General features: G+C 35.7%; 1 protein-coding gene across 1 annotated transcript in view; it reads right to left on the minus strand.

Annotated features, from left to right (window-relative positions):
- The window catches only part of LOC138698656 (catalase-like), a 120,309-nt gene that overhangs the window by 82,126 nt on the left and 22,111 nt on the right, over positions 1-16,072 (minus strand). The gene's annotated exons all lie outside the window — the stretch shown is intronic.

Genomic DNA, 16,072 nt, shown 5'->3' on the forward strand with positions numbered 1-16,072 from the left:
AAATATGTTGCCTACATTGTAAATAGAGAATATCTCTCTTCAATTTCTATTCAAGTAACACACAAGCATCTTGAAAAGGGAAGCATCACCCGTTGACTGCCGTTGTATCAAAACAGCGCTTGCGCTTTTCCAGTGTTTGTTTTTAATCTTCTTGTAACTGATGCACTCCATCAGCTTGGTGTTGTCGGCTACACGAAGGAATTACAGGTATCTCTAACGACTGCTCCATTGCACCACACGCTATAATCACAGGAAACTTATCAATTTGGTTCTTACGTAGCGGAATCCTTTTTCTATCCCAATGAAGCGTGTTAGAATTTAAGTTCATTGAATTTTTTAAAGAGATTTGTATTTATTTCAATACGGAAAAGCTTATGACATTGCGCGCCGTAGTGTCGTGGTCCAAGGTGTCATGCCTAGGACTCACGTTACGGAATGCGCGCTAGTTTGAGTCCTCATTCGGTGGAATTTTTCATGAAATTTGTCAGGGTATGGGATCTGTGTTGAAGCAGGAATTAGGAGAGGGAGAGACCGATTTATTAGCGAAGTGATATATCCATATTTTTATTACATGTATTCGCGGGGATGTTCTGGCGACTTCGTTAGAATTAGCTTCCCACACAGGTGTTTCGTCACTTGTCAGCATCGGACAGATTTAGGGCCACCTTGTGCGTGATTGTATATAGACATTCGGCGATGCGTAAAAGCCGGAGTTAGACTGGACCCGTGGGAAAGCAATTGCAAGCTTGGGTTTTCCAAAGAACGGGGTTCTCCAAGATCTTCGAACTAATTTGATGTTGTGGGAAGTATTGTTGTGGGAAGATGATGTATTTCGCGCCCAATAAGAAGAGATCGTGGTTCAACTTATGAGGTCACTTTGGACCAATAGAGAATAGATTTTAGGCCGGTTAAGTGACGTAGTTTTTAACCAATAGGATAGTTAGTTTTAGCGTAGGATAGGTTTTTATAAATAAGGGTGACGGGGAGCGGAGATCATCACAACATCTCATCGTGTCGGCGGCCCGACTTAATAGTCTTCCTTCCGGCGAAGACTCGATAGATAGAACGTTGTCACCGGCGAGACTACTCGTCAACGTTTAGAAGCGTCGATGATAGTGTACTGGGCATAGTATTAAATTTATAGTATCGGATAGAGCTTATTTAGAGCTGCCATAGAGTCGATACAGAAGGGCGACCAACGATTGAATTATTAGTCAGCCGGAAATACATACTCTAGGGTTTACCAAGTGAATACGACAATAAACTTATAGTTTTGGAGTTTACACTGCCTTTTATATAAGTAGCCGGCTTGGTATTATTCCCGACATCATCCTATACCACAACAGTACCTCGGCTACCCTGAGTGAATCTCACGCAACACCGAGACGCCCCCACCGAAATGGTCTCCAACGTGGGGCCTCAATAACGACCACTTCACCCTCAGTGTCCACCCAGCATCATGATGAATTTGGGGACCTACGATAGGTAGCGAAATCCGATTCCGCAAGCCAACTAAAACGGCTGGGGAGGAGGGACCATCGTACTAACCACACGATACCACCGTTCTGGTTGGATAATCGTTCACCTCTACTGAGGCATGTGAACGTGAGGCAAACAGCCGGCTGGTCGGCCAGGGACCTTCATGGGCTTTCGCATCTAGGATTTATTTTTTAAGCTTTCTGAATCGTTTAGGTAATATGTTTAACTATATGGAACTTCTTACTGAGCTGATTGTGCGTTCTGGGCTGTAGGAGGGATAAGAGATCTTGGATAGATCGTGGCAGTTCATCTGTTTCTACCGTGAAGCTGGATTAGGGGTAGGTCAGAAATGCAGAACTGACAGAGAGAGGGGTGGAAACGTGGGGAAAGCATTGGTTCCCTTTCCAGTCCACGGGCGTTGAATAACATCTCCGTGATCCGTCCACAACCATGTGGCGGATTACAACAAACTGGTGCTCACGAACAAAATGACGAAAGTATTTCCGACCACAATAATTACAACACTAAACTCAACCAACAAATTCGGAGTGTAAGTGTAAGAAACAGGATTTGGAAGTACGGTACTTAAATGAACAATTTCTCATTTAAAATTAAAATTGGTTGAAGTAAAATGATAAGGCTGAATGTTTAAACAAAACACATTTTTCTTGGAATAATAATAATAATAATAATAATAATAATAATAATAATAATGGTTTATTTAACCTGACAGAGTTAAAGCCATAAGGCCTCCTCTAATACTCAAGCAGAAGTGCAAAAAAAAAAAAAAAACTACAAATTTACAAAATACAGTGCACCAAAAAACTGAAGGACGTTTGTTATGATGTAGTGTAAACAAGAAGTCATTAAAAATGAGACATAATATGTAATATAAAGAAAGAAAGGAAAAGGCATAACAAAATGTGAACAGTAACTCAAAATAAATCAGAAATACAAAGTATAAAAATATGAGACAGTAATAATAATAATTTTTAATAATAGTAATAATAATAATAATAATAATAATAATAATAATAATAATAATAATAGTAATAATAATATAATAATCACAAAATAGTGAAGTATAAAGCATACAACGAACGCAATATTTATTAGGTACACACAGCAAAGGAAAATTGTGACAAGTAGCTCAAGTTCTCACATGATAAGACATAACATTATCAGGAAAAATGATGACTAGAAACAGATAAAATAAAATAAATGACACTAGAATATAAAAAAATGTAGTGATAAGTGGAAATCTTTGCAGATTAGGGAAACTCCAGTCAAGAATAAAAATATTTAAGTACTTCCTTTAAAAACATATTGCTATAAAACAATCAGATTAAATACCTTATCCATTTATTGGTACTATAGGCCTCCATAATACGACTGTATATAAAAATTAAAGCATTCATAAGATTTCTAAAAGTGTAAAGGTACATAATTTGTAGTTTAAGTGAAATTGACTACGCTGATCTCATAATAAAAACTAAAATATAATTTCTCATGTGAATATAAAGAAAATTCATTCCTGTAACTAACTTAGATTTAACTACAACGTGCGCCAGATCTCTACATTCTTTTTTAATTCAAAAGTTTAATTATATTAGGCTATACTGCCTGAGGAGGGATATAAGATGTGCATCTGTCAATTTAAAGCGATAGTCGTTGTTATTGAAGTTCATTTTCAGAATGTTTGCTTACATAAGTATGTAGATCTAAACACAGAATTCTCACGCACTTTGTGATTGTTTTGAATAAAGAAGTATTTGTTTTCCCATTGCTCAAAAACTGATATTTTCCAAACGACATTATGTTGAATTCCACCGTGGATACAAACCCGCTTTACCATATCATGTAAAAGACCCGCGGAGTTGAGGGAAGGGAGCAATGACGTATGTCACAATTTGGGTTGAGTTTTGCATCCCTGGAATAGGGAATTCAATCCAATGTGATATAGATTTTATAATGGATGGAACATTAGGCGAGTCAACTTCAGATTTAGTTTTATTTATTCTTTCAGGTATAAAATAACGTTTTATGCGTTGATAGTTTGTTCACGTCAGATCATTCAAATCGCAAAAGGCATACTTTGAGTCGTCTCTGGTTTCATCCTCCCTCCCTCTCTCTCTCTCTCTCTCTCTTTGTACATTTGAATAACTAGTTTTGCAACTAAGTAGATACCCTCCCTTTCATCGTATCTAAAATAGCAGTAATATATTTGTTTTACTACACTGGTGGCCATAATTCTGGAAACTTTTTGTGTTTGTATTGAATTGTCATTACATCTGTTTTTATTCACACATTAATACAGTTTAAAATGTTACTCATGACTGAAAGCATCAAACAAACATTCAAACATTGTCTAATCTAATTTTATGGAAAATACGTGACTTTATATCATAATATGTATGAGAAAACATATATTTATACATTAACAGTTAGAAACTGTTTCGTGTTATTTTTTCATTCACTCTGTAAACAGTTGGTACTTTGTGGGATAACCTTTATTTTTAGTGAAGGCACCAATTCTGCGGGACATTGAGTCCACAAGACGTTTCAGTTCTTCCTTGCTGATGATCCGAAACCAGCTGTGGATAGTGGCATCAATAAATTGAGTTTTGCTGCTAGAATTTTTTTAGACGCCAAATTTTTTAACCTTGACCACAAGTTTTCAATTGGATTAAGGTAAGGACTATTCCCAGGTTACTTTATCACCTTAATGTTTTTCTGTTGAAACCATTGCATAACACTCTTGGCAGTATGGCATGGATCACCATCTTGTTGAAATACAAAATCATCACAATTTGGGTGTAAGACAGGAATGGATAATATCAATTTCACTTCCAGCATATCTTTTCTGCATTTTTCCGTGTTCAAGTTTCCTTGAAAAATCTGAAGTCTTCCTACTCCATTCCTGGATATGCATCCCAGATCATGACAGGAACAGGATGTTTCATAGTTGCGATGAGGCACTCAGAATTCAAAGCTTCTCCATTTCGTCGACGAATGTATTTGATTCCTTCACTTCCAAATATAGAAATCCTTGTTTCATCGCTCCATATCACTTTCGCACAGTCATCATTGGTCCATGATTGATGATTTTTGCACCAATTTACACGATTTTCTAGTTGTCTTTTGTTGAGAAATGGCTTTTTTCTGAGTGCTCTTGCTTTCAGTTCAATATGGAATAACTTCGTTTGAAGAGTTCTCGCAGAAATATTACAGCCACTGCTGTGTAAATCTTCCTGTACCTCTTTAGAATATTTCATTCCATCTTTCAATGCCAATCGACAAATCTGCCTCACATCTCATGGACTTACTTTAGGTTATCTACCAGTCCTAGGTGCTGTTTTACAAGATTTTGTGGATTTCAACCTCAGTCATACTTTCTGGACGCCAGACACTGTAACATCATTACCAAGCTTCCTTGCAATTTCCTTGAATGTGTAGCCTTTTTCTCGAAGTATGACTGCCCTGCTTCGATTAGAAGATGTTCAGTCCTTTCGGAGCCATTGTGATAAAATTATTATCAATAAAGTTTGTGGTAAAGCAATCAGGTGATAACCGGACGAAATTTTGTTAGACTAATGATAGAAACACACTAATAATGTCCATATTTCATGCTAACAGAGCTCAAAAATGCTCCTAATGATCTAAAATAATCTTAAAATCAATAGTGGACAAATTTTTATTACAATAAATCCTGGGAAATTATAATGAACTCTGAAATTAATATTTAGATCTTAAACGATAAGAATATAATTCCCCACAAAATGACTATTTATTGTTCAAATATTAAGAATTTAATAAAATAACTTTATTAAAACCCCATAATTGACGAATCAGTCATGAGTAATATTTTAAAATGTATAAATCTGTGAATAAATACAGATGATATAATACTTCATTACAAAAACAAAAAGTTTCCAGAATTATGGCCACCAGTGTATATCTGATAAAATAACGCTGACATTATGCTGTTAAGTGTCCAGCAACATAAAATGTCCCGATGAATTTACATAAGTTATGCGTGGTGTGATTTTTCCATTTCGAGAAATATTTTAGAACATACCTCACACCATACTTTAAAAAGATAAATAAAACGTGTTACAAGCACATGTAATTTTCAACTACTCCTAAAATAATTGTATACTCATATACAGGGAAGAAATGGGAAGAGTGAATGGGAGACATTTCAGTAGAGCATCATAAAGGTTTAGAGACAATTTTCTGTGGACGTCATATTAATAGAAGCATCAAGCTTTTTCAAAGCAAAGTTAAAATATATTAGTGCAAGCGTGAAGAATAGATTACGAGAATAATTTATTTTTTAACGTTGCCTATCTTGATTTCTCCTCTCATTCTTGGTTTTCCACAGATAGCCTACCTTTCCTTTGAAAGCATTTAAGACGCTATTCCAATCTCCGTTATTATAAAGTATCATGGGTAACTCATTTGTGGCAAAGAGTTTTTAATCTCACCGGTTTTCCTCGTTGTCCCCATATGTTTCACCCCAAAAATTCCATTCTCCTATTATTTCCTTTTACCTGTCTGCGCACACGCGGTTCGCACTAAGCGCTCTGGTATCAATCGCAAATTCGCGAGATAAACAGTAGGAAGGCAGTTTTTTTTATAATTCGAAATTTTGAAACTACTGAAAATGTTTATCTTTCTAAAGATGTTGAAATTGTGAAAAGATGGAATATACAGTAAATAATAGTGTTATTTGTACAACTCATATTTTATTAAACTGACCTTTGAAATGACTTTAAATTCAAAATTTATAAATAAAACTAAATTCGTTATGTTTCATGAGTTAAACACGAACACAGTGACATGAATAAAATTAATTTACATACACCTGTTACTTACATGAAAATTTAAAATTACGTAGGCCTATTCCGTGAAATTAATGTAGCACTGTTGTTCGTACACTCACCCCACAGACAGAGGGTAGTTAAGTTTAGATGCATAGTAAACAAGCATGCAGTGCACACAGGGTTGTCTTTCAGTGGAGGTCACTTGCTGTTAGTCTGTCATTCAGAATTGTGTACAATGGAGTGTCGTAAGGAGCTCAGTTCCGATTTAAAGAAAGTTATTGTTCGCCTGGCTCTGAAAGGCTATTCCTGTAGAATAATAGGTAAAGTAGTGCATAAAATACATTCTACAATACAACACATTGTAGAAAAATTTCGAAATCATGGAACTTGGGATAACTTGGCAAGAAAAACCAAGCAAAAATTATTATGATGTACCGAAGTACATATGATATTTCCGTGGCTTAACGTATAGAGCATCATTACGCAGAGCTAAAAATCCGGGTTCAAATCCCGGTGCCGGAGAGAGTTTTTTTCCGTTCCACTCATCTTTCATCATACAAGAAAAAATTGCTGAATACACTTAACAAGAGATTCATAGTTTATCAAGTTGTCAAAAATCCAATAATAAGACGAAATGAAATTCTTAATTTAGTTGAACTTAAATGTTTCACATCTGCTGCTTTACTACACAGTACAAATTATGGTACACGTCTATATAATTCGATAATAAAATTTCATCCAGAATTAGCTAATTTAAGGAATGAAATTTTCAGATCCAGAATTTCAAAACAATTATGTTACAGACTTCCCTGTTTTATATGTACCATGTACTGTAAAAGAAGTTTATTTCTATCCTAAGTATATTTTTCTGTCTTATTTTGGTTACTATATCAACATGACCTGTACTAATTATACTACTAATAATAAGTTAATATTAATACACCAATCTCAACATCGTCTCTTTTTTCATTCTGTTAATACAAGTATTATTATTAGTTCTTACTAACTTTATTATCATCATCTTTATGTGACCTTTTTTCTTAAGTATTTTGTCTAAAAGTATGTATGTTTCTATCTACTCTTCTTAAGAATGTGATCTTAGTGCAAGAATTTTAAATTTTATTTTAGAAATAGTAGAGATTTCTATTTTTGTGAATTACCGATATGTATAATCTGTGTAGGTCTAATCAGAATCTTAAATTTTAATCCGGAAAAAAATAGGTATGTTTGGTGAACAGTGTAAAATTGTATGTCATTTTCAGGTTTTCTATCAAAACGGAACTGTCCCCGAACACGAGCTTTGCTCTTTCGGGGTACTTTCATGTAGCTTTTTCTATGTATATGTTATTATTAAATAAATAAATAAAAAAAATAAATAATTTTCCACAAATATGAGTCATGATTGAAGAGTCTTCACAACAGAACACACAACAGAAAGAACTGAAGGAATACTGCGGGATCCATTCAGGCTCTGTAACAGGATTAACCAATTCGTGGACCCCAATTTGGCAGAGACTGATCTTCTAGATCGGTTAAAACATAAGTAAAAACTTATACCAATAAATTCAATTATAGTTGCGCCCACTCTGAGTCATATAAAAATACACACATACAGTGACTCCAGAAGTGCTTGCGCGAGCAATGACCTTCACAGTTAGCTGTTATCAAAACGCTGCTTAACTGCCCACGATAACGATTGTAAGGACTTCAAGTTCCATGATCATTTTCTGATTTATGACTGTTGATGTGTAATTCAGAGCGATCCATGTAAACCTTTACAATTTTAATAAGTTAAATTTCTCTCTGGAAGCTAGTAGCCTATAAACTTTAAATTGCGTTTAATGATCTCAGTTGCTCTGAAAGAATCTATATTGGTACCCCTACCATCCATTTTTGACATTATGACAATTGTTGGCTGTTAGTAATTAGTTCACAGTCTCTAGTTTTTGCAGTCATAACACGAACATGTAGTTCTCAATTCGGTCGCGTATTTTATAGTGAAAACGTATTGGAAGATAAATTCCTTGCAGGGTGCGAATTAAGATTTCTGATGGGGTGGGGGTAGAATCCTAGATAGAGAGTACCATACATAAAATAATTATAATCCTCATTCGATACGTCTCAACGCTCAGTCGCACTGAGTAGCTTGTCTTGCATCTTGGCCATAATAATAATTATATCCATGAGCAGGCTTAAGATAAGATGTGTAATTCCTAAGTTATTGATTTTTGTTAGCTTGCTGGTGATGATAGTACATCAATATTATTTTCTTTGCTTACTTTATACTTTATAAAGTACATATACTAGTATTAAAACCATTATATTTTGTGAGGGAGGGATAGAAGTTATCCCTGGCAGGGATGTTAATATGAATTTATGAGAGGGGTATAACTTTCCAACACCGAGGAAATCCCTTCATCCCCCTCGTTAATTCACACCCTGATTTCTTGATTCAAACACAACAGGCATTTCGAAGAGAATTTGGCGTGCGCTATAAGTTATTCCAAACAGGCCAATAATTTTATCGATGGCAAGAAAGCTGAAGACAACTGGCTCGCTCCTCAGCGAGAGTAGGAAAAACAGACCTGCAATGAATCAAGATTGTGTTGATGACGTTCGAGGACGTTTAGTAAACTCACCAAAGAAATCATTGCGCCGATTGAGCTCCATGTTAGGGAGCTGCAAAGAAATCGGGCTTAGTGCATTAATTGAAAGAACCATGAGAGAAAAAAAAAATAATGCGTTATTATCAAGGTTTGATGCTCTTCTTATTCCAAGGCCAGACATTATCTCCATAACTTGGTTTACGGATGAGGCGTGGTTCCAACTGTCAGGCTACATCAACACGTAGAACAGCATATATTGGGCTACTGAAAACTCGAATATCATCCACGAAGCACCATTGCATTCTGAAAAGGTTTGAGTCTGGTGCGCGATATCAGCTACCAGAATTCTTGGTCCCCATTTTATACGACGATACGGTAGACTTTGTGGTTTATGGGCGCATCTTCAATACATTTGTGGAACAACTGGAAGCCATCGAATTGACAGAAGGCTAGTTCCAGCAAGATGGCGGAACATGTCATACGGCTAATGATTCCATGAAACTTATAGTTAGCTTCTCCGGGGACAGAGTATATAAGAATAGACCACAGTGACTTGCTGAACTCCGTGAGGCTCTTAGGAATGAAATCAGCAACATTGACGAGGATACACTTCGGAGAACGTCAGGAATATGGTGCGACGAGTACAGTTGTGTATGGATGCAGGTGGAATACATTTGCAATATTTACTCTGAGAAATCTTCCACAGTTACTCTGTAATTCAGAACAGATTGCACAAGTTTCCTATTATTGGTTCCAAAGTTGTAAGTCGTTAAACTTGTAAAGGTTTAGGTGTGGATCGTTCTGTAAAAATGTGGACGTCTAAAGAAGAAAAAGATCTATTTGTGAAAATACAGTTATTAGAGTGGACTGATTTATATGACTTCACGGTACCTCATTGACTTGAAGATGTATCGATGTGTTTGATTTGTAAAGCTGTTGCAGTATTCGAGAATTCTTATATAAAAGGTTACTGCCGTGAAGCACAAATTTTTGTAGAAAAGCGTCATGTTGGTAACAGCCTTAGTAACTCTAAATAGCTTTCTTACAAATTATTCTACAGCTGCAGAGGTTATGAGTAGAATTATGACGGAACAAGACATGTGCACTGAAGCCTCTGTCCTCATGTTTTGGATTCTGAGAAAACAGATAAAGCGTGTTACCGACGAAAATGTAGCTGAGTCTATGATTTGTGTTGCAAAGATATTGCTAAACAAATGTTTTCGACACTTTACAACGTGTACTATTTCTCAAATACTGTACAAGAAATAAGAAATAGTAAAGCGTTGCCAAATATACATATAAACTGAAAGAATCTTTAAAAGTCTCACAATGTAATGCGTTATGTAGATGGCTAATGTGATATTACTAGGGCCAGCAAGTTCATGCCATGAAAGCCTACCTTAGTAAATATGCATGCAACATGGGCGGCGCCAGGAGAGTGCGAAGGAGGGAGCTTGTGCACCCCTTGTGGAATCTCCATCCCTTCCAAATAACCTATAACGTAATCTTAGTGTTACAGCGTTTAATCACGTAAAGACTGGTGATGATGAATTTAATGTATATCTAATTTATCGTAAGTTACGAGAGATTCTTTCAAAGTTTATTTATTTTATTTACTACTAATATTATAGGCTATTCCAAATACTATTTAACTGTCTTATATGTCGATTTCGATTTTTTTGTTGCAGAAAATTTGTTATTAAAGCGAACTTTTAGTGTATAAAATTTGAAGGTCCTATCCATACTTCCAGCGTCGAACGTTTCCTAGTCAGTTTCATTCGATTGTGAGGATGTGCCTTCTTGATCTCACGAAGGTAGTTGTTGTAGGAAAGAGAAATGACCGCTGTCTGCTTGCAGTGCTCCCTGGAAGTAGTCCCTGAAACTATGCATATATCGTTGCTAGATGTCACAGGTATGTAATGCTGAACGATCAAATATCTAAGAATGTTTATGTAGGCTATATTTTATAGCTAAGAAAATTTTCACTTATTTGTAAAGACTCTTGTTTGTGCGAATTCTCCATAAAAGCCTTTTTTTAAATATCGCGATAATGAAGAACTTTCGCAGATACCTATCAATTTCGCGAAAATTCTCGGATATATTTCACACCACTATTGATACACCATTAATGTAATCAAACCAGGTGAGACAGGGCGTCTGTTATCTCTGAAGATGAATTCGTATCTTGAAATGCATTCCGAATGTCGTAAAGTGAAACTCGGGCATACATAAACAACGGTAACTGTTCCACAGTAAAAGAAAATTCGCTTGGATTCATAGAGAATTTTCCGTTTAAATTGTCTCCAATTTTACACATCTGTTTCCATTCAGAACTTTTTAATATCATGTTTGTTATTTTATCCTTACACTGCCAGGGACAGAATTCAGACTGAGTATTGTTTCTTCAAACACATTCTAGGACATTGTTGCTTAAGTACGATAACTAGCAATAGTAGGCTGACAAATTCCAGATTAGTTTCCAAATGACTATTAGACATCATGTCCTGAGCAGACTGAATAGAAGCAGCATCACTAATATCCATGGAGTTAATCACCTCTTTGACTAGCTACTTTACTGGCTAGGATACTGAATAAGCAATGTGTGACCAATGATCGAACAGAGGGAGGACAATTCTGGTTAGAGTTGTGTCTCAATTAAATCACAATCACAATATACTGTACTTTTAATACTATGGAAATGTTATACATGGTGAAGTGAGACATAAAAGTAGTGTACAATAAAAATAAGTTTATAATTGATGTTCGAAAATATGGCCACCTGTACTCGCCGATGTCTTATCGTTCAATTGTCCAGTACAGAACTGAAGAAATAAGGGTTGTATTGGGTAGCATGCAGTACTATGGGTATGTTCGATTTTCAACTCCATCAACATTATGAACTAGACATAAGGAAGGATGCGTCAGACAATGTTTATGTTTACTTTTACGGGTGACATTCAAACAATCGGTAAAGTAGTCATTTGTTGTTAGACATAGCTAACGTAACATTTGCAATACAGAACAAAGTTGGTTCCCATTTTAAATAGGAAAGTTGACTCTAATATCTTGAAAATTATTTAATGTACAAAAAATACAATACGTATGTCAGATGTCCCCTTCGATGTAATTTAACTTTTAATTGTCAGTTTGTGTTTATCTGAAATATTTCACACGTATTGGAGGTGAAAGTGTAAGTGGGCTACTCTGTATATTGATTGTAATAATGACAGCATCCATGGATAATAAGTAAGGCTGTGGAATACTATATAAACTGCAGTTTCATGTTTTTGTGTAGTATTCTCACTAATGTTTTAAAATAAAAGTATATGAGATTAATTAAAAAAAACGTGTAAGTAAGACTTTTATAACAAGTTCAAGTTATTATTTAATATGAATTTGATTTTAAATTATTCCGGGAAATAGCTTTCCACCTCGCCATGTTCGCTAAGTCCTCGGAAAACAATATAATTTCGTATCGGCATTTCTTTTGCAGCCCAGTGTACAGTATTAGTAGTGATAGTATTAAAACATATCAACAGCACGCCACTGTATTTGTGCAGTAATGATAATTGAAGCTTTTATAGCATTTTTTCTACATCTTCAATTTTCGATAACTAGAAGTATTATGCATTTCCCAAAACATTTCGAGATAACCTATCGAAGTTCAATTGTATTTAACATTTTGGGCTTCCTCCCCACAAGTTGTCTACACGTGACACTATATTATAAATATCTGTGTAGGTATTCTCCAAATTTCTCGTACCCGATTAAAAATTCGGTGAACACAAAACTTGGTATAATCTATTTACACTTGCCTCGATCACAAACAGTCAGATATAGATTTTGGAGTTACTTTGTCACTGCTGACCCATTCTTGTTCCATTCTTGAATACTGCGTTTTTTTAATATCTTTCTGACATAAGATACAGGATACAAGGCATAAGATAATGGAAGGTCAGATTTAGCTGTCGTTTTTGGCCAATTTGTCTTCTAACTCGGGTAATGCAAATATAACCAACACTTCTCATTATGAGATTTTTATTTCAGAATCTATAGCATTGAGGTTGTACTTGTGATTAACTGCTAATTAATATATCCGATTAATTATTATTCATTGTTAACACATAATTACAAAATAACTTTGATATCTTTACTGTGTAAACTTTTTGTAGTTAACCTGACTGACTAGTTTCGAAGTGCTATCCTTCATTGACTAGGCTTCGGACAATGAACGATACCACTTAGAAACTAGTCAGTCAGGTAAATTGCAGAAAGTTAACAAAGTAAAGATATCATAAAGTTACTAAGTAATATACCTGACAGAATCACTATGAATACCAAGTGTTATCCAAATTCATTGCACCATTTTATCGCTCCTTGTAACGCTAGTAGTTCTGCCTGAAAAGTTGAACATTCTAAAGTTCAAATGTGGCTGAAGTATATATGTTGGCTTTTTTATATACCACAAAAGCCCAGCGTACTTTGATGTTTTGATTTGTCGACTTTCCCAAACGTAATCCTTCTGTATAAATCGAATAATCATGAACATGCTCGTTATAAAATGTATCTTCATTTTGTAGGATCCCTGTTAGTGTTACATGATCAGAACACACATCTGTACGGTATGGAATTAATAGGACCATGACGTTGAAAGTCTGAAGTAAATCTGAAAGCTAAAGTAAGAAAGAAAATCTTCTCTCGAACATTGCTATACCTGGTGAACTCATAAGATAATGTTGCGTTTACCGCTCTTCTTTAAATGAGTAGAAGGCTAGCAATGAGAACATAGTAAAAGATATTTCACCCATAGCATGAAATATGACGCCTTTCATTTGAGGGGTCTAAAGCACAAGGGGTATAAGCACACTTTTCAAAATATTTCAATTAAGCATAAGAGAGTGAAGCTAAAGTTCCCCTTTATTTAATGCACGAAGGCTATAAATGTGTTACTCAAACAGATGCTGCATTATAGAGGTGTAAAGAACAACTGACTGCCTTCTTGGTCTGTTGGTCAGCATGCTGGCTTCCAGATCAGGGGATCCCGGGTTCGACTCCCGGGTTCGGCTCTCAGTGAATTTTTCTTGACGAGGAAGAATTTCCTGGGTGTCTAGAGTCTGGAAATTTGTATGCATGTGAGTGTGATTGTGATTGTGAGTGTGCCGGGTTAATATTAATTAACCAATCATCATAAATATAAAAATACATCAGGACTGTCGCTGGGCAGTAACCTGAACACACGTTTCAGCGTCACATTGTTGACAAGTAACTCCATAGCACAATCATAAAGTATCTAATAGATGCTATATATTTACCAACAACGAAAAAAAAAAAATAAATACTTCACCAGTCAGCTCTTTGGTTTGGAGCACAAGGGATACTGTTGTCGCAGGTTAACTTGAACTTTCTGAGCGGGGACAGAGGGGCAGAAGGAAGGAAGCAGGTAACGGGGGTGGAGCCAACAGATCAGTATGCGCATGCTCCGCGTCATAATCTCGTGTCAAGAAACATAGAGCTAGGCTATGTATTTTCTTCACTGTACCCGTAGCGTTATAACATTGAAGATCGAACAGCATCCACACTCCACAGTGTGGTGATTGTAGTGAAATCACACCACCGCGTAGAGAAAGTAACTCTGGTAGCCCCAACGAAGAAAGGGAAAGTATTGCAAATATAATTAAGTTTTGTGAGAAGGAAATTTAAATAAATGTTTGCTGGAACCCCTTGATGTAATTATCAGAGAGCTGCTAAATACTTTGGCAAAAATATTAGTTCTGTGAAGGAAATTAAGAAGATTGAATTGCAACCAAATGAATATCACACTACTCCGAGAAAGAATAGGTATATTGTTTATGAATATCACACTACTCCGAGAAAGAATAGGTATATTGTTTATAAGTATTGTAATGGTTTGTGTTCGGCAATTTGCATACGAGAGCGATTTAATGTCACTGTACGTTATTATTTTGTTATAGTTCTGCGAGTTCAAGAAATGTGTCATGCGGGATACGATCGAAAAATTCAATTTCGATAAGGAAGAAGTAGTACCAACCGTTAAAAAGAAGATTCTGGTTTTGGAATATCGAATTGACTGATGGTGGAGTTATTCATTCTATAATCTCTTAAAAACAATGGGGGTTGTGTTAAAGAAACGCCAAGGATAGAGGAAGCTCCTCATTGAAAGCTTAGACATTGTGGACTGGCACACAAGATACATTGTTCCCGTGGAGCAGTCTAGACAGCAGAAGAAAACAATAGTTTACATGGAAGAAACATGGATTGACAGCAATATTACGTTTCGTAAATGCTGGTAGAAGGAAGGTGATGTAGAAGGTGTAACAGCTTGATGTGGGATCAAAAATGTGTTTCTACGGTAAGCCCAGTTAGTTTATAAAGCGAGCAGGCGCATCAACGGAAAATTACCATACATAGTTGAATTCAAGTAATTTTGAAAAAATGGACTCAAAATCAGGTTTTGCCCAATTTACCTGAAGTATCTGTACTCATTGTAATGTACAACACCCCATACCGCTGCAAACAATTAGATAAACAACCCACCAAGTATTCCATCAGGAGAGAGAAGGTTGCTTAGTTACAAAGAAGAGGGGTGGATTATAAAGCCTTTTGAGCAAGACCACTCTTCGGGATTAATTAATAGATTTTATTAAACACAAATGAAGGGTACAGAGAAAAAACGAACAGAGTCACAATTCTCATAAGGTTGACGACACCGTTTAATTTAGTATATTATTGCAAAATTTATGTGTCTTTCTTATCAAAACTGGTGAAGGAGAATTATCACTACGTATACAATCATCCTTTCCTACGTTTTCATTAGAAACGGCAATAAATTTTGCAGTAATATACTGAATTAGATGATGACATCACTCTTAAGAAAATTGTTACTCTGTTCGTTTTTTATCGGTACCCTTCAAATATGTACAGTTTTAAGTAATTTGTTTATTTGTTTCGGAGGTCTGACTTGGGACCTCGCAGACTGAGGTTGATTGTGAAGTATTGGTGTAATGATGATCATAGTGAGGGAAAACGGGAGAACCCCGAGACGAACCCCTCGCACCCGCTTGTCCACTACAAATTTTTCCATGACCCAGACGAAAATCTTGCCCGACTTGGGCGAGATGAGCCTCTATAAATCGAAGATAA

This window comes from Periplaneta americana, chromosome 1 (assembly GCF_040183065.1).
Source record: "Periplaneta americana isolate PAMFEO1 chromosome 1, P.americana_PAMFEO1_priV1, whole genome shotgun sequence".
Taxonomy (NCBI): Eukaryota; Metazoa; Arthropoda; class Insecta; order Blattodea; family Blattidae; genus Periplaneta; species Periplaneta americana.